General features: G+C 40.6%; 1 protein-coding gene across 5 annotated transcripts in view; it reads right to left on the reverse strand.

Moving 5' to 3' along the window:
* Positions 1-20,744, reverse strand: part of HIPK3 (homeodomain interacting protein kinase 3) — a 156,261-nt gene that overhangs the window by 118,800 nt on the left and 16,717 nt on the right. The gene's annotated exons all lie outside the window — the stretch shown is intronic.

The following is a 20,744-nucleotide window of genomic DNA, read 5'->3' on the forward strand; positions in this document are numbered from 1 at the left end:
TGTATCTCTGGCATAGTTAAGGTAGTTTTATGTAACTAATAAAAAAAACTGAAATGCTGGTTTTGTACATTTTTAACTGAATTCTAATTTCCATGAAAATAGAGCTGGATACAAATCACAAGTAAAAATAAATCTAGTAAATAAAATGCATCATTCACTGTTTGCTAACAATAAAAAAAATGTAAAAATTAAGAATCTGAATCAATGTAAAGTAAGTGATAGAACTGCTTAAACAAATGTGAACAGATATAGTGTATCCTCCTAGATAGCGAAGGAAAGCAACAGATTTAGTGTAACAATTGTATTTAATTTCAGATTAACATGTTTTAATGGTTACCAACCAATGCGAAATCAACATCTCTTTAGGAAACTACCTAAAAAGTACAAATGCAAAACAAAATTAAAATTGATTATTTGAATCAATGCTTCTTGCTTGCTGATTTAAATCATGATTAAAACTGATAATTTAAATCAATCCATTCTGTCCCAAAGTCCATCAAGCCACCAGCCTCTCCATTCAATTCCCTTCTAAAGACTCACTTCAATGATACTTGCAAATAGTGAGTCAACCAGAACTCCTAGCCACTCCCTCTTTAGGGTTTTCCAGCATCTCATCCACTCCAGGTTTGCACTGTACAAACTCATCAGGGCACAGACTGTATATATTTTATCTTGTACAGCAGTGGTTCTCAACCAGGTTCTCAACTAGACCATAACTTCAGAATTTGTGTATTGATATGCCAGAATCCTATGGTCAAATAAAACATGAATTTCTACCAGTTTCAGCATATCAGATCAAAACCATCATTGTTTTTGTATTACAGTCCTGCTGAGAGGCCCCATTCAAGATCAGGACTCCATTTTGCCTAAGCAATGTACTGAAACATGTATTAAGAGACAACCTCTTCCCCAGATAGCTTACAAATTAATTTATTACTGTGTATGTCAGTAGTGTGTTTGGTGCTGTACAACAGTCGTTCTCAACTGTTCCAGAACACTATATCCCTTTCAGGAGTCTGAGGTCTTCCAGGGGGTACATCAATTCATCTAGATATTTGCCTAGGTTTACAATAGGCTACATGAAAAGCACTAGCAAAGTCAGTACAAACTACAATTTCATATAGACAATGACTTGTTTATAATGCTCTATATACTGTATCAGTTTTCTCAACCTCGGTGTTGTGATTTATTTTATAATTATATAGGAAAATTGAGAAAAGTAAGTAATTTTTCAGTAATAGTGTGCTGTGACTCTTTTGTATTTTTATGTCTGATTTTGTAAGCTAGCGGGTAAGTGAGGTGAAACTTATCGTATGCAAGACAAATCAGCCTCCTGAAAGGGGTACATAACTGCACTCAAAAACTAAACAAAATACGAAACTTTAGAGCCTACAAGTCCACTCAGTCCTACTTCTCGTTCAGCCAATCACTAAGACAAACAAGTTTGTTTACATTTACAGGAGATAATGCTGCCTACTTCTTATTTACAATGTCACCTGAAAGTGAGAACAGGCTTTCGCATGCGACCTTTGTAGCCGGCATTGCAAGATATTTATGTGCCAGATACGATAAACATTCTTATGCCCCTTCATGCTTCAGCCACCATTCCAGAGGATATGCTTCCATGCTGATGACACTCATTAAAAAATAATGTGTTAATTAAATTTGTGACTGAACTCCTTGGGAGAGAACTGTATGTCTCCTGCTCAGTGTTTTACCCGCATTCTGCCATGTATTTCATGTTACAGTAGTCTCAGATGATGACTCAGTACATGTTGTTCATTTAAAGTACACTTTCACTGCAGATTTGACAAAACGCAAAGAAAGAACCAATCTGAGATTTCTAAACATAGCTACAGCACTCCACCCAAGGTTTAAAAATCTGAACTGCCTTCCAAAATGTGAGAGGGACGAGGTGTGGAACACCTGTGAAGTCTTAAAAGAGCAACACTCCAACGCAGAAATTACAGAACTTGAACCATCCAAAAAGAAAAACAACCTTCTGTTGGTGGCATCTGACTCGGATGATGAAAATGAACATTCGTCAGTCTGCACTGCTTTTGGACTGTTATCAAGCAGAACCTGTCATCAGCATGGATGCATGTCCTCTGGAATGGAGGTTGAAGCATGAAGGGACATATGAATCTTCAGCGCATCCGGCATGCAAATATCTTGCAACGCCGGCTACAACAGTGCCATGAGAACAACTGTTCTCACTTTCAGGTGACATTGTGAACAAGAAGCAGGCAGCATTATCTCCTGCTGATGTAAACAAAGTTATCGGTCTTATCGACTGGCTGAACAAGAAATAGGATTGAGTAGACTTGTAGGCTTTAAAGTTTTACATTTTTTTATTTTTGAATGCAGGTTTTTTTGTACATAATTCTACATTTGTAAGTTCAAATTTCATGATAAAGAGATTGCACTACAGTACTTGCATTAGGTGAATTGAAAAATACTATTTCTTCTGTTTTTTAAAGTGCAAATATTTGTAACCAAAAATGAATATTAAGTGAGCACTGTACACTTTGTATTGTGTGTTATAATTGAAATCAATATATTTGAAAATATAAAAAATAATTAAATGGTATTCTATTATTGTTTAATCATGCAACAGCCCTAATATTTAGTCACATCTCTCACTTTACTTCACTTGATGGGAGATGGCCTCCAAGAAGCTGACAAAATATCTTCCCCCTCTGAGAAGACTGTGCTCAGTATATAATTGTAGAAGTACCGTATATGTGCCTGCTCTACTCCGAAAAGCTCATTTTATAGTCAAATAAATCCCCACAGTATGGGATTGCTGAAGTGATTGTTTCTTTTTTAAATCAGGAGTTGTACACACTATATCATTGAATCATTGAATATCAGGGTTGGAAGGGACCTCAGGAGGTCATCTAGTCCAACCCCCTGCTCAAAGCAGGAGCTATCCCCAATTTTTGCCCCCAATCCCTAAATGGCCCCCTCAAGGATTGAACTCACAACCCTGGGTTTAGCAGGCCAATGCTCAAACCACTGAGCTATCCCTCCCCCCTGGGATATATATGGCTATAGTGTGATATATGATCACACTATATGGCTACTAATCAAGGGAGAAAGAAGATTCTAATTTAGGTTCTGATTTTAAAACTAAAAATTCTGGATTATTAGTGTTCCTATTCCTAAACTCATGACTATAGTGACGAGAACTCATGAGAGCGCAAAAATTGCTTTCTTCCACTCCTTCATTGCTCTGGCAACATACCACTATTTCCTACATCAGACAAGGACCCCAATGTCTCCATTTTTTCACCTCCAGGATAAACAACAGCTTCCTAATTAACACCACAAAGTGACCTGGATATGATCAATTGCAAGGGCAGTTCGCATTAACAATTTTTGTCCCTTATGCTCAGTCCTGCTTGTGAAGAATTAAAATTGGATTAGAAAGAAGGTAAATATTAATAGCAGGATTCAAAACTGACTGCAGTGTGCAGAAAAAAGAAGTGTAAGGCAAAAAGCCTTACAGGAGACACAATATTTCTAGCAGGCACAACAATCTGTTGGCAGAGATCACATCTATCTTACTGTAAAGGTAAAAGCCCTTGAGGAACTCCTATGTGAAGCCCTTTTTGTAAATGATTGTGCTCTACTTAGTCAAGTGACCTTCAGATTATCCTTCACAGATTCCGAGAGGCAACTAAACAGTTTGGACTCACCAGTAGCCTGAAAAAAACTGAAGCCCTCATCCATACAGCCCCATCAACGAAACTAAAGAACATCAGTAACTTTACACACCTTGGCAGTACCATCTGAAGTGATGGTTACCTGGATGAAGAAATAAATATGAAAGGCAAGCCAGGCTTTGGGAAGACTTTGCCAAAGGATACTCAACCAGCATGCTATCAAACTGTCAACAGAAGTGATATACAATGTAGTAGTGAAATCATCCCTTTCACATGAGTGTGAAACATGGGCAGTTTACCGTTAGACATATCAACTACTTGTACTGTCTTTGCTCTATTCTGAAGGTCCACTAGCAAGATAAAGTGATAAATGTTAATATCCTTAAAAGAGAAATTACAACCAGCATCAAGGCAATGATTACCAAAGCTCAGCTTCGATGGACAGGTCACTTTATCAGAATGGATGATTACAGACTCCTGAAAAAAGTCCTCTATGGTGCACTGAAACTCAGAAAGCGCAGTAAGGGCAGGCAATGTAAACGCTTCAAAGACACTCATAAGCCAAATCTTAACTCATGAGGCATAAATATTGATCATTTCTAAAACAGAGCAAAAAGACAGACCTGAGTGGACAGCTACTGCCTCAAAAAGTTTACAACCTTTATTGAAAGACAGGCATGAAAAACTGATTGATAAAAGGGCAGAGCATAATGCCAAGTCTTCAGCGAGAGCCTACACATTCCTACATAAGATCCGTTCACAACCTTGCTCCTCACAGATTGGTTTAGACAGCCACAAGAGAAGACACAAACTGTTGTCATACCATCATTGGATACAATGGACTGTGATACATATCTATCAAGGTGAAACAAGAGTAACTCATTCTTCTGAAGTGGTACACTGAAAGTTCATAAGAATGGCCATACTGGGTCAGACCAATGGTCCATCTAGCCCTGTATACTGTCTTCCAACAGTATACTTCAGATGCTTCAGAGGCAATGAACAGAACAGGTAATGATCAAGTGATCCATCCTGGTGCCCATTGCCAGCATCTGAAAAAGAGAGGCTAGGGACACTTCAGAACATGGTTTTGCATCCCTGCCCATCCAGGCTAATAGCCATTGATGGACCTATCCTCAATGAACGTTAATTCTTTTTTGAACCCTGTTATAATCTTGGCCTTCACAACATCCTCTGGCAAAGAGTTCTACAGATTGATTGTGCGTTGTGTGAAGAAATACTTCCTTTTGTTTTAAACCTGCTACCTATTCATTTCATTTGGTAACCCCTAGTTCTTGTGTTATGAGAAGAAGTAAACAACGCTTCCTTATCTACTTTCTCCACACCAGTCAAGATTGTATAGACCTCTATCATACCACCCATTGGTCATCTCTTTTCCAAGCTGAAAAGTCCCAGTCTTATTAATCTTGCCTCATACAGAAGCTGTTCCATAGTCCTAATAATTTTTGTTGCCCTTTTCTAATTCCAATATATATTTTTTGAGACCAGATCTGCACTCAGTATTCAGGATGTGGCATACCATACATTTATATAAAGGCAATATTATATTTTCTGTCCTATTATCTATCCCTTTCCTAATGAGTCCCAACATTCTGTTAGCTTTTTTGACTGCTGCTGCACATTGAACAGATGATTTCAGAGAACTATCCACAATGACTCTAAGATCTCTTTTTGAGTGGTAACAGCTAATTTAGATTCCATTATTTTATATGTAGAATTGGGATTATGTTTTTCCAATATGCATTACTTTGCATTTCATCTGCCATTTTGTTTCCCATTTATGGATATGTTGAACAATACTCGTCCTGGTACAGACCGTTGGCAAATACAACTCTCCATTCTGAAAACTGACCATTTATTCCTACCCTTTGTGTCCTATCTTTTAACCAGATACTGATCCATGAGCGGACCTACCCTTTTATCCATCAACAGCTTTCTTTGCTTAAAAGCGTTTGGTGATGGACTGTGTCAAAGACTTTCTGAAAACGTAAGTACACTGTAGCCCCTGGATCACCCTTGTTCATGTGCTTGTTGACCCCCCCAAAGAATTCTAGTGGATTGGTGAGACATGATTTCCCTTTACAAAAAACAAGTTGACTCTTCCCCAATAAATCATGTTCATCTAGGTGTCTGATAATTCTGTTCTTTGAATGTTTCAAATGAAGTTCGGCTTTTTGGCCTGTAATTAGTGGGATAGGCACTGGAACCTTTTTAAAAAATTGGCATCACATTAGCTATCCTCCAGTCATCTGGAACAGAAGTGGATTTAAATGATAGGTTACATGCCACACTTAGTAGTTCTGTAATTTCACATTTGAGTTCCTTCAGAACTCTTGGGTGAATACCATCTGGTCCTTGTCACTTATTACTGTTTAATGTATCCGTGTTCCAAAATATCCTCTAATGACACCTCATTCTGGGACAGTTCCTCAAATTTGTCACCCAAAAAGAACGGGTCGAGTTTGGAAATCTCCCTCACATCCTCAGCTGTGAAGACCAATGCAAATAATTTATTTAGTTTCTCTGCAATAGCCTTGTCCTCTTTGAGTGCTCCTTTAGCATTTCAATCATCCAATGGTCCCACTGGTTTGTTTGGCAGGCTTCCTGCTTCTGATATACTTAAAAAAAATTAAAAGGAGTACTTGTGGCACCTTAGAGACTAACCAATTTATTAGAGCATAAGCTTTCGTGAGCTACAGCTCACTTCTGCTCACGAAAGCTTATGCTCTAATAAATTGGTTAGTCTCTAAGGTGCCACAAGTACTCCTTTTCTTTTTGCGAATACAGACTAACACGGCTGTTACTCTGAAACCTGTTAAAAAAAATTGTTGTTGTTACTTTGAGTCTTTGGCTAGCTGTTCTTCAAATTCTTTTTTTGGCCTTCCGAATTATATTTTTACACTTAACTTGCCAGAGTTTATGCTCCTTTCTATTTTCCTCACTAGGATTTAACTTCCACTTTTTAAAGGATGTCTTTTTGCCTCCAACTCCTTACTTTACTTTATTGTTGGAACTTTTTTGGTGTTCTATGTTTTTTAATTTGGGTTATACATTTAAATTGAGCTTCTATTATGATGTCTTTAAAAAGTTTCCATGCAGCTTGCAGGGATTTCACTTTTGGCACTGTACCTTTTAATTTCTGTTTAACTAACTTCCTCATTTTTGTTCAGGCATATTCTTATTTGCATCATTCATTTTGACTGTATACATACTCGGTTTCTGAAGCCAGCAGAAATGAGAAATAGCAATGTTTTATTTTATGAATTGTAAAATTGACAGCAACTCTAAAGTTATGCTTTGATTTATGAAAAGCATCATGTGTTTACTGTAAGAAAATGCTTATTCTAATAATTATTACAGTGGAATACAACTGTTCAGATATTAAAAATTGTATACAGAATTTTCAATGTATCAGGAAGTTTCACTCTTGACAATATACTTAGTTCTTAAAAAGGGACAGTAGTATCTTACTTGTTATCTAGTACACAGCTGCAACAAGAAATCATCTCCAAGTCTTTAATTTATAAGGGTTTTTAGCACCCCAGACATATTTGACGAAGCTGAAGTTGGTATTTTGAGACAATTTTTCTGAAGTGCTCCACAAAATGCCACACATGACCATGCAGCTTTTGCAGGTTCTGAGTATGCAAATTGCTGCCCCTATTAAATCTACAGATCCATATTGGAGGCCAATTTGTAATTGCTGACCTTTACAGTACCACTGACAAATGGGAAAACATCCCTTTTCTATAATTTATTTCAACAGGTACCTTAAATAAAATCAGTCCACTCAAAACCTGTGCCTTTACCAGTAGAAAGCACAGTCACACAAATGAAAGTTCATACAGGACAAAAGAACGTAATACAACACTATCAGAAGCAAGGTAGTAACAGCCTTTAGTCCAGTGTATTTGTTTTAAAGGATCACCAAGCAACTGTTTCTAATACACAATGATGTGAGTAAAGATACAAATACATGGAACAGAAAAGTAAACCATCCTTTTAAACCCCTACACATTTCCCTACTTTGTACCAACAGTTAACCAAAAAAATCCAACTGCTCTCCTTCAAAAAAGTTAGCCTACCACCTCACTTCATTTATTTGAAAGGAGGCTCTCCTACAATGTAACACTGCATTAGATAGAGATCAGAAATTTATACTTTTAATATGACCATGGTACCTTCTGAATTTTTATGTTTACTATCTTTTTTTTAGCCTTTAAATTCCATTAAAAAATGTTTACAGTTGTTATACTAATCACACAGAAGTTCTACTGAAAGTGTCAAAAAGAAAAAAAAGTGAAAAGCAGAGATTTGCTTCTTTTCAACTATAACTGAACATAAGAAAGTTACAATTTGATTGTTGGATTCTATTAAAATAACCATATATTCATGTAAAAATTAAACTACCTTAATGTTGGAAAGCTACAGTTTGATACAATACTGTAATCCTATCACAATACACAAATTCAAAATTGTGAAACTGATCAAATTCTCTTTGTGTTTCAGTATATTACTTAGGAAGTGTAAAATATTAATAAAAATACACAAATTCTTTATTTTATATAAGCCACTCAGTCCTTTCACAACAGGTTTTAAGTGTACCATGGCTATGAAACTTTCTTCGCTTGTAGGAAACCTTCCTTGCCCAACCTTGTGGTGTTGAGCAAGGGAACGAACACAACAACAGCATACTGTGAAAATACTCAGAAGACAGAACACCGTCACCACCATAAAACTGATTCATCAAGCTTCTTGAGAACACAGGAATATGCACATGCTTAAAATACTTTGCTGATTCAAGGCCTAGATCAGGGGTGAGCAAACTATGGCCCCGGGGGCCACATCTGGCCTTTGAACTCCCACCAGGGAGCAGGGTCCAGGGCTTGCCCAGCTCCAGCCAGGGAGCGGGGTCAGGGTCTTGCCCTGCTTTGCGCGAGCCATGGCTCTGCGTGGCTCCCTGAAGCAGAGGCATGTCCCCCCTCCAGCTCCTAAGCATAGGGGCAGCCGGGGTCTCCACACACTGCCCCCACCCCAAGTGCCACCCCTGCAGCTCCCATTGGCCTGGAACCGCAGCTAATGGGAGCTGCAGGGGCAACACCTACGGACAGGGCAGCATGCAGAGCCACCTGGCTGCCCCTCTGGTGGGGAGAGGGGACATGCCTCTGCTTCTGGGAGCTGCTTAAGGTAAGTGCCACTCAGAGCCTGCATCCCTGATCTCTCTCCCACCCTCCAATCCCTCAGTCCCAGCCCGGAGCACCCTCCTGTACCCCAACCCTCTCATCCCCTGCCCCACTCCTGAGCCCTCACCCCCTCCCGCACCCCAACCCCCAATTTTGTGAGCATTCGTGGGCCACCATACAATTTCCATACCCAGATGTGGCCCTTCGGTCAAAAAGTTTGCCCACCCCAGCCTAGATCCATAAGCACTTAGAGGTAATCAAGAAAAGTGTTCTATGTAACAGCAAACCACCATAAATGGACAGGATATTTTGGCTTTGATCATCCACCAATTAGGTGGTGATGCTGCTTTGTTAATTTATTTCTTTAAAATGTTAGGAGAGAATCTATTCTCCCATGAGTATTAGTGTGAATTCCAGTAAAAAGTGAGAGCCGTGTGTACTACCCATTACAATTTAAGCACATACTTAGTGTTTTGCTGAATCAGGGCCTATGTCTTTGTGATACTACAGCTTTATTTTTTCATTAAGTTCTCATTTTATCCCTTCTGGAGTAGCTAGAGCTCCAAAACTGGCTCCCATTAAGCATCTGAGAATGTACATATATTTCTATGTATTCAGCTAATTATGGAGGTTTCAGTAGTGACAACTGCCATAGAGCAAATCTAAAATCCCTGTATCACAATTTAAAGATTTAATTTAGTCTGCAAATTCAGCACACTAATTCCCACAACAACAGAATTTTCTGGGTAGTTTTACTACAATATTTATTAAGTTTTGCAAATTATATATTTTAAAGGAGTTCCCCTTTTTAATGTTTCCCTTATATTTCTTTGGTTCCTCTAGCTAAACAACTGGAGTCCCCACAAACTCGAAACTTCTCTCTCTCTCACCCAGACCGGTAATATCACAAACCAGTCATCATAGTTCAGGGCAACTGCACTTGTATTTCACGTCGGTGGCCAAGCAAGGGAATCCACTCTCAGGCTTCCAGATCCTCAGCTCTTGCCTCTCTTGGGTGTAGACATGCATCTCTCCCCCATCTGACAAGGTTATTTCTGTGCTGCACAGTTCCCTGCTTTCACTGTGTATTTCCCAGCATAGACAGGTTGCCTTAGGACACCTGCTTTCTTTCTCTTCAGAGGCAGTTAACAGGTGTAATTGCTAGTTATAAAAGTAAAACCACACAGCATGCCCTATGCAAGCCTACTTTATTCTTAAGGGGAAAAAAAAGAGAGAGAAAACATATTAAAAACAATAAAAACCTACATGCATGCTAATAAACTTACCAGAATTAACCCCCACTCTAACATGGATTCTGGCAGGAACAGTCCTTCAATGACCCACTGAAGTGGATTCCTTTGAAGTCACAAGTTCATTACAGCTCCAGCTCAGAACAAGGATTGGGGTCCTCCAGATACCAGAGGTCCTGTCCATTTGCTGGATCAGGAAAAAAGCCACCAGCCAGTTTAAAACCAGATTATTTATCTAAAAATCTTTTCTTTGTCTTTTGGTCTCTGGAAAATCCAGTTTGAAATAAAAGGAGTACTTGGGGCACCTTGGAGACTAAGGGGCAAGAGGTGACAAGAGGAGAGGAGATACATTAGGGGAGTCTAAAGTCTTCATAGCCATCTGTGGCTCCTAGCTTCTCATGTGGAGAAGTCTTTCACGCACCAGTGCTTTATGCTGAGGCACTTTGTTCCCAGGTGCTACTGCCTGAGTTTGCTAAGGAGCCAAGGCAGCAGTACTGATTTGTCTGTGTAAAGATACTGATTTGTCAGTGCGTAAGAGACAGAGATCCCGTTCTACACCAGCTTTGTCTCATTCCCAGCCTAGGGCCCCCACATCCTTCAGACTTCCCCTCCTATCCCAGTATGGCTCAACAAGTTATGTGCAGAGCACAGCTGGTGAGCTAGCAAGACATAGAGTGTTGAATCTGAGCAGGTCTGTGAGCACATCTTAGTGAAACCCAGGTTATCCTGAATGAGGAGGACAACTTTTGTGCTTAATTTCAAAACTTCAAAGTGGCTGGTGTGACAGACTGTCGATGTCCTGCGATACCTTGAATAAACTTTATTGAATTGTTGAACCCTACTGAAGTAAGGTTAGTACCTTTGTGGTATATTGTACCAAATGCAACCGTGTATATGTTATTGTGGCATTGTTTGTAGAAAAGTGGAATGCTAATGTACTACTTCCGTTATCATCCCCTTGAAGCCACCCCACTGGAGAGGCAAGCATATAGTATTTCAGACTGGTTTCAGAGTAGCAGCTGTGTTGGTCTGTATTCACAAAAAGAAAAGGAGTAGTTCCGGCACCTTAGGGACTAACCAATTTATTTGAGCATAAGTTTTCGTGAGCTACAGCTCACTTCATCGGATGCATTCAGTGGAAAATACAGTGGGGAGATTTATATACACAGAGAACATGAAACAATGGGTGTTACCATACACACTGTAACGAGAGTGATCACTTCAGGTGAGCTATTACCAGTAGGAGAGCGGGGTGGGGGTACCTTTTGTAGTGATAATCAAGGTAGGCCATTTCCAGCAGTTAACAAGAATGTCTGAGGAACAGTGGGGGATGAGGGGCAGAATAAACAAGGGGAAATGACCCATCCACTCCCAGTCTCTATTCAAGCCTAAGTTAATTGTATCCAGTTTGCAAATTAAATTCCAATTCAGCAGTCTCTCGTTGGAGTCTGGTTTTGAAGTTATTTTGTTGAAGAATTGCCACTTTTAGGTCTCTGACCAAGTGACCAAAGAAATTGAAGTGTTCTCCAACTGGTTTTTGAATGTTATAATTCTTGACGTCTGATTTGTGTCCATTCTTTTACGTAGAGACTGTCCAGTTTGACCAATGTACACAGCAGAGGGGCATTGCTGGCACATATCACATTGGTAGATGTGCAGGTGAATGAGCCTCTGATAGTGTGGCTGATGTGATGAGGGTGTCCCCTGAATAGATATGTGGACTCAGTTGGCAACGGGCTTTGTTGCAAGGATAGGTTCCTGGGTTAGAGGTTCTGTTGTGTGGTTGCTGGTGAGTATTTACTTCAGGTTGGAGGGCTGTCCTGTCTCCCAAGATCTGTGAGAGCAATGGGTCGTCCTTCAGGATAGGTTGTAGATCCTTGATGATGCGTTGGAGAGGTTTCAGTGGGGAGCTGAAATCCTGGGCGCCCCATCATCTCAGGCATTGCCATCCTAACAGCAGGATTGTCTGGCTATGTAGACTCCCTCCTCAGGCCCTACGCTACTGGCACTCCCAGCTATCTTCGAGACACCACTGACTTCCTGAGGAAACTATAATCCATCGGTGATCTTCCTGATAACACCATCCTGGCCACTATGGATGCAGAAGCCCTCTACACCAACATTCCACACAAAGATGGACTACACGCCATCAGGAACAGTATCCCCAATAATGTCACGGCTAACCTGGTGGCTGAACTTTGTCCTCACCCATAACTATTTCACATTTGGGGACAATGTATACCTTCAAAGCAGCGGCACTGCTATGGGTACCCGCATGGCCCCACAGTATGCCAACATTTGTATGGCTGACTTAGAACGCTTCCTCAGCTCTCGTCCCCTAATGCCCCTACTCTACTTACGCTACAGTGATGTCATCTTCATCATCTGGACCCATGGAAAAGAAGCCCTTGAGGAATTCCACCATGATTTCAACAATTTCCATCCCACCATCAACCTCAGCCGGGACCAGTCCACACAAGAGATCCACTTCCTGGACACTACGGTGCTAATAAGCGATGGTCACTTAAACACCACCCTATACCAGAAACCTACTGACCGCTATTCCTACCTTCATGCCTCCAGCTTTCATCCAGACCACACCACATGATCCATTGTCTATAGCCAAGCTCTACGACACAACCGCATTTGCTCCAACCCCTCAGACAGAGACAAACACCTACAAGATCTCTATCAAGCATTCTTACAACTACAATACCCACCTGCGGAAGTGAAGAAACAGATTGACAGAGCCAGAAGAGTACCCAGAAGTCACCTACTACAGGACAGGCCCAACAAAGAAAGTAATAGAACGCCACTAGCCGTCACCTTCAGCCCCCAACTAAAACCTCTCCAACGCATCATCAAGAATCTACAACCTATCCTGAAGGATGACCCATTGCTCTCACAGATCTTGGGAGACAGGCCAGTCCTTGCTTACAGACAGCGCTCCAACCTGAAGAAATACTCACCAGCAACCACACACCACACAACAGAACCTCTAACCCAGGATCCTATCCTTGCAACAAAGCCCGTTGCCAACTGAGTCCACATATCTATTCAGGGGACACCCTCATCACATCAGCCACACTATCAGAGGCTCATTCACCTGCACATCTACCAATGTGATATGTGCCAGCAATGCCCCTCTGCTGTGTACATTGGTCAAACTGGACAGTCTCTACGTAAAAGAATAAATGGACACAAATCAGACGTCAAGAATTATAACATTCAAAAACCAGTTGGAGAACACTTCAATTTCTTTGGTCACTTGGTCAGAGACCTAAAAGTGGCAATTCTTCAACAAAATAACTTCAAAACCAGACTCCAACGAGAAACTGCTGAATTGGAATTTAATTTGCAAACTGGATACAATTAACTTAGGCTTGAATAGAGACTGGGAGTGGATGGGTCATTTCCCCTTGTTTATTCTGCCCCTCATCCCCCACTGTTCCTCAGACATTCTTGTTAACTGCTGGAAATGGCCTACCTTGATTATCACTACAAAAGGTACCCCCACCCCGCTCTCCTACTGGTAATAGCTCACCTGAAGTGATCACTCTCGTTACAGTGTGTATGGTAACACCCATTGTTTCATGTTCTCTGTGTATATAAATCTCCCCACTGTATTTTCCACTGAATGCATCCGATGAAGTGAGCTGTAGCTCACGAAAACTTATGCTCAAATAAATTGGTTAGTCCCTAAGGTGCCGGAACTACTCCTTTTCTTTTTGTGAATACAGACCAACACAGCTGCTACTCTGAAACCAGTCTGAAATACTATATGCTTGCCTCTCCAGTGGGGTGGCTTCAAGGGGATGATAACGGAAGTAGTACATTAGCATTCCACTTTTCTACAAACAATGCCACAATAACATATACACGGTTGCATTTGGTACAATATACCACAAAGGTACTAACCTTACTTCAGTAGGGTTCAACAATTCAATAAAGTTTATTCAAGGTATCGCAGGACATCGACAGTCTGTCACACCAGCCACTTTGAAGTTTTGAAATTAAGCACAAAAGTTGTCCTCCTCATTCAGGATAACCTGGGTTTCACTAAGATGTGCTCACAGACCTGCTCAGATTCAACACTCTATGTCTTGCTAGCTCACCAGCTGTGCTCTGCACATAACTTGTTGAGCCATACTGGGATAGGAGGGGAAGTCTGAAGGATGTGGGGGCCCTAGGCTGGGAATGAGACAAAGCTGGTGTAGAACGGGATCTCTGTCTCTTACGCACTGACAAATCAGTATCTTTACACAGACAAATCAGTACTGCTGCCTTGGCTCCTTAGCAAACTCAGGCAGTAGCACCTGGGAACAAAGTGCCTCAGCATAAAGCACTGGTGCGTGAAAGACTTCTCCACATGAGAAGCTAGGAGCCACAGATGGCTATGAAGACTTTAGACTCCCCTAATGTATCTCCTCTCCTCTTGTCACCAGACACTTTTTACCACTGGTGGACAACCTGTGGACTACATGTGAAGAGGATGAATACCTCTTCCAGAGCTGTAAGGGGGAGAAGCATGGATGGATCCCTGCCTCCATACATCCCCACTTTCTGTCCCTATCTTCCACACCCACAGTAACCCCACCCACCAAGACCACAGCTGCCCAATCCCCAGAAACACCATAGGGAGTAAAAGCAGATAGGATGAGAAGCCATGTACAGTAAACCTGGGGACCTGATGAGTGGATGGGAGAGAATGTTGAAGGTATACACGTACGGGCTAGGGGAAGCCTCCAGTTGAAGCAGAACTCCATTCCAGTTCATCACACCAGCAGAGATCTTTAGTGAACCACCTCAGGTTCATAAGAACAGAGCTCCTTTCTGCTTCTCTCAGTGTAGGTCCTCAGTGCACCCTCACTTCAAACTTCATTTCCACATGCTCTCTCATATAACTCAGCTCTATTTCCCTACTATACCACTTCTCAACATGAACCCACCACCCACATCCCTGCTCTGCCTTTAGATACATCTAAAAGGTGTTTGGTGTTGGAAGAATTTGAGCATCCCTCAAGGTAGAATAGGTTCTGTAATACTGATATCAAACCTGGATTCTTGCTTGGATTACTAATCTAAGCAATAATGCTTTATAAACATGTACAGAAACAATCATGAAGCTGCTTTGCTAATCTCCTGGATAGAAACAGTCCTGATTAGCCACTCAAGCTGCTCTGCCCCAAATGGGATGAGCCTTGACATGACATTCAAGCTACAGACCTGTCAAACTGTAACAGTGAGAGACAGAGACAGGTAGTCACTTAGACAAGGTTCGCTCATTAATAGCGGAAACTACTGCATTGGCTTGAAGTGAAAGAGAGCAGGGAGGACGACAATCTAAGGGCTCTAATACACTCCAGATAAAAACCATAAACCTTGTCACATCAAGCTTGTGGAAAAGCAATTTGCCAACATAGGCATGCTGGTGGGGGGAAAAAAAACAATGGCATGGTAATTAGCTTACTACGATGCAAGTTTATTGCCAACTTTGGAAGAAATGAAGGGCAACATTTTCTGGCATATTAGGGCAAAGATCCAGCCAGTGGAGAACTCCCCTAACACAGGGGAATCTTTGATTAGTCTAGAGCTGATATAGCTACACACATACTGCATCCCAACACAGAGAATGTTTCTAGGGAACCCCAAATGCTTGTCAAATCTCTACAGTCATGCTGGTTTCTAGGATCCACTGGCACTCAGCACAATTCTGAGCAACATGAGCTGCTATAAATTGCAACTGGAAACCAGCCCAGGAGTATCAAGGGGACACAAACTCACTCTTTCCACTTCCCCTTCAGTCTAGTGTCAAACAGCTCAGCTGGAGAAGCCAGCCCTTCAAAACAAGTCTGCAGCATCATCTTAACCTTGTGGACAATAGTGCAAGGTGGACCAGTCATTACAGCCTGAAGTTCACCACTCTGGGGACTCAAAACAGTGCCTCTAGAAAAAAATCGAGATGTACAAAACTTAATCTCTCAAACTGGCTCAAAAAGTATTGTGTCGTACAATATCTGTGGGGATTTTTTAAAAAATGTTTAATGCGTCAAGCCCTACACAAAGCATGTTACAAGGGACTGCAGATAATCTGATATACTTTTGATGCATTCATGAGAGACTGAAATAGCTACTAACTGTCTATTAAGAAAATGTCATGTTTATCTTAGAAGAGTGAAGGTGGTAGTTAAGCAGTTTCTGTGCATGTGGTATTTAAAAAAATCCACACAAACCTTTTTGCACCAAAACACAAGCTTCTCCCACCCAAACTAAGTCTGACAGTCTTCTTTTGAGACACTAAAATGATTTCATATATCTCCTCAAACTCTATGCCTCTAACGTTCTATCTACCAAAAAGACATGCCAGTAGGAAGAGGGATTCCCGACGGCAATGCCCTAGGTCTGAGTGATCATCTGTGGCCAGACTCCCAGATTGCTAACGAGCAGCCATGGTCCAGCCATTTGAGGCTATTATCATCAACTTTTTGACTTGAGTTTGAGTTTGATTTTTGTTACCAAAGTACAGTAACTCCTTGCTTAACGTTGCAGTTATGTTCCTGAAAAATGTGACTTCAAGCGAAACGATGTTAAGCGAATCCAATTTCCCTATAAGAATTAAGGTAAAGGGGGGGATTAGGTTCCAGGGAAATTTTTTTTTTTTTGCCAGACAATTCACATATATAGGTCAAAATCAGTCAGAAGAAACCCGTGTCTCAAATCTGCATCCAGTATTTCAGCAAATGTTGGCTATATGTACTCTATGTAATTTCTCATGTGAAGTTCTGTTCTTTTCAGCAAAAAGAAAAGGAGTACTTGTGGCACCTTAGAGACTAACCAATTTATTAGTCTCTAAGGTGCCACAAGTACTCCTTTTCTTTTTGCGAATACAGACTAACACGGCTGTTACTCTGAAACCTGTTCTTTTCAGCCTATATCAACTCCAAAGCTGTTGAGATAAGTGTCTTTTTCAGCAGTCCACCTAACAGTTTATTGGATTTTAGTAGCAATTCAGGGTTGCTGTAGGGTTTTGCAGATGCTACAACATGTTCCAAAATTGTTTAAATAATAAAAGTAGAGGAATTGTTCCAGAAAGTAGATTTACTGGTGAAATTATGCTAAACCATAAGATTTTAAATATATCTTTGGCCCCAGTCCAAACACAGGCATAAATGTTTGCAGGAGTGATGGTGTCCTAGTCTGTTTGCCAGAAGCTGGGAATGAGCGACAGGGAATGGATCACTTGATGATTACCTGTTCATTCCCTCTGGGGCACCTGGCATTGGCCACTCTTGGAAGACAGGATACTGGGCTAGATGGACCTTTGGTCTGACCCAGTATGGCCCTTCTTATGAGTGGGGCTTCAGTGGTGGCCTTTGTAGACTCTTTTCATCAATCCATTAATAGTTACTAAAATTCTCAGTATTCCCTGTATGCAAGTGTGCATATTTTAAAAAACTCAGTACAGTAACTTCCCACTTAACGTCCTCTCGCTTAAAGTTGTTTCGATCTTACGTCCCTGCTCAAGTACAGAACATGCTCCATATAAAGTTGTGCAATGCTTCGCTATAATATCGTTTGGCTGCCTGCTTTGTCCACAGCTGGCAGCCCCCCTATCAGCTCCCCTACGGCCCCCCCACAGTGCCTCCCACCTGCCAGCAGACCCCACAGATGAGCGCCTTCCCCCACTTCCCCGCACAGCAATCAGCTGGCTTGCAGCATTCTGGAGGGAGGGGGAGCCTGCATGCTGTGTCCTCGCTCCTCCACACTCCCTCCAGAAAACTGCAAGCCAGATGATTGCCGCGGGCAGGAGGCAGGGGAGGGAGGGGTGAGGAGTGAGGACGCCGCATGCGGAGTAAAGGAGGAGGGGGAAAAGAAGAGGTGGGTTAAGGGTGGGGGCTTGGGGGAAGGAGTGGAGTGGGTGGGCTGAGGGTTGAGCCCCCTGTCCTGGTGCTTGCAGAGTAGGGGAAGCTGCCGCCGCTGCTGCACAACATGCTTCTCCTAACCTTCAGCCTCCTTGCTGGCCTCATTGTCTCCAGTGCCAGTGGGCTGTGCCTGTGTGGGGTAAGGTGGGGGCACCTCCCAACTATAGTACTGTACTGTATGGCAAAAAAAAAAAAAAAATTCCTGGAACCTAACCCTCCCATTTACATTCATTCTTATGGGGAAATTGGATTCGCTTAACATAGTTTCACTTAGTCGCATTTTTCAGGAACATAACCACAACGTTAAGTGAGGAGTTACTGTATAAAATTTACTAACTTGACTTCTTTCATTAGGTTTAGCTGTCACCCTCTTATATGCAGGAAAGAGTATTTTGTTTTGAATTCCAAGGTCTGTTCAACTTTCCAGCTGTACTGTAACAAAGAATCTAGAGAATATACTGACTAAACATATCAGCATGGCTCACTGTTAAATAGATTCATGTAACTTAGAAAACTATTTCAAAGTTTGAACAGTAAATAAGATACTGATTTTTTTGTTGTAGTTGCTGGAATGTGTAATGCAATCAGTACAAAATATCAGTCAGAAAACAGTGTTATAAATTCAACTTATTTTTCCACAAATATTTTACACAATGAAGGCTGACTTAAATAGGTAGCATGACCATGAGGTTAATTAAGTATAAAGTGGAGAAAATTTAACTTCATAATTTAAAAAAATGTTAAACACCATGATCTTTTAAAAAGAGCATTCTAGAAATAATTGAGATTTTTCATAAATGCAACTATTCAAGCATACTAATAAACTAGAAATTGAAAGGTGCCCTGTGAAGGAAAGAGAAAAATTATTTGTTCTATTCTTCCCCACTCCCCATACACACCTTTCTTTGTTACGTATAAAGAAAGTCTGAAAGTTTTAAGTTTTTTTTAACCTGAAAATCCTCAAGAATGTCAAGTCCTGTCTCTAGGATAAAAGTCGAGCAAGAAAAAAAAAAGTTTTTAAACATGTTAGGCCTTCTTTATACATCAAAAAGCAAAATATATATATATATTTTACATGCATGCAGCATAAACCCGTGTTTCTTCTTGCAAGTCATCTTTATGGTGTCAGTATAGAACAGAATTTAGTTTTCATTACTAGCTTCCATCATAACATTTATTCAGCACCTTCCTTACAAACATATCAAGTAATTATTTAATTATACAACTTAGTACTTACATAATGTCTTCCATTTTCAAAACACTAACTAACTAATCATATCCAAGGATCCCCAAACTGCTTCACAAAGCAGCAGATTAAAGAGTGATATTGCAGCATCAGCAGGGTGAGTAAAAATTGGATTTTTATTGTTAAATTATACGTTTTTCTTTTTAAAAATAAACTTCTTTAAAATGGAATCTGAATTTAATATTATTTATGTATGGCCTAAAAATTATAATCTCTTAGAACATTTAAGTAAAAAATAAATATGCCGAATTCATTAGCCTCTATCAAAAACTTTAAAGTCAAAGGCTGCTTTTCTATAGATAGAAAAAAATCTGGGGAAAAGCCATCTAAATTTGAAGGTCAACCTTTATAAATATGGCACAATAGTATAAATAAGAGTTATATCATTCACCATTTTCCAACATATTAAAAATGTACAATTAATATGTATCTGAAAATAGTAAACTATATAATTGCTTAAATAAATGTACATAGTGATAGGGTACCCTCCTAGGTAACAAAGATGTACCATCTCTAGAGTAAAGGCTCAGTTTAGTTGTAAATCCTTATGTTTTAATGGTTATCTCAACCATTGAGAATGCACCTTTCCTTAGAAAACAAGTACAAATGGAAAAGTTGATTAAAATTGATTATTTAAATTGAGGCTTTCCACTTGGCAATTTAAAACAATCCACACTGAGAAACTCTAGGCTAATGTGGGAGCCATTAAGCACTCAGCAGTAACTCAACCACAGCCTTTGTTGTTCAAATCTATTTTATCAAGGAAAAGTAATGTCAACCAAAACACAAGGCTGGGAGCAAACTGCTTTGAAAACAGTAGCACTACTTGAAATCTTGAACCATAACCTAGACAGTCAGTAGAGTATGGCAAAAAAACAAACTTGGTTCAGATTCTGACCAAAAAGGCCATACCTATGCACCTGTGGACAAGACAGGGTAAGGGGAAGAAAGGAAATGTCTATATACTGTTGTTAGTAGAATTGTGTACAATGCCCACATCAGCCTGTTGCAGAACTCCACGCAGAAACCTTGCAGGAGTCAGACTCACGTTCACGTGGACCCTCTTGCTGAGACTACTAACAGGAGCAAAGACTTGTTTGTTTCTTCTCTAAACACTAGAATGTACTTCCTCCTACATGCAGTCAGTGTCCATTTTTTATCCTCTTTTTAGACGAGTTTCACTGAACCTTGACACATCTCTTCTCTCACAGTTACTTAAACTAGCATCCACCCTTTTTTAGAACCCCTTCCCTTGCTCAGATACCCTCATCAGCCACCCAGTGTTTCAGGTTACTAGAGAAGCTGTCCACATCACTCTCAAACCCAACATTTCTCATTAACTGTCACTAAGCCAACAGAACTGCTTCTGTTCTCAGTCTGTTTGCCCCTTCCCTCCTGTTTTTATTACTCTTCCTTCTGTCTGTATACCCCATTCACCTCTGCTTTCACATTTG

Source organism: Lepidochelys olivacea (assembly GCF_965140295.1).
Source record: "Lepidochelys olivacea isolate rLepOli2 genome assembly, chromosome: 6".
Lineage (NCBI taxonomy): Eukaryota > Metazoa > Chordata > Testudines > Cheloniidae > Lepidochelys > Lepidochelys olivacea.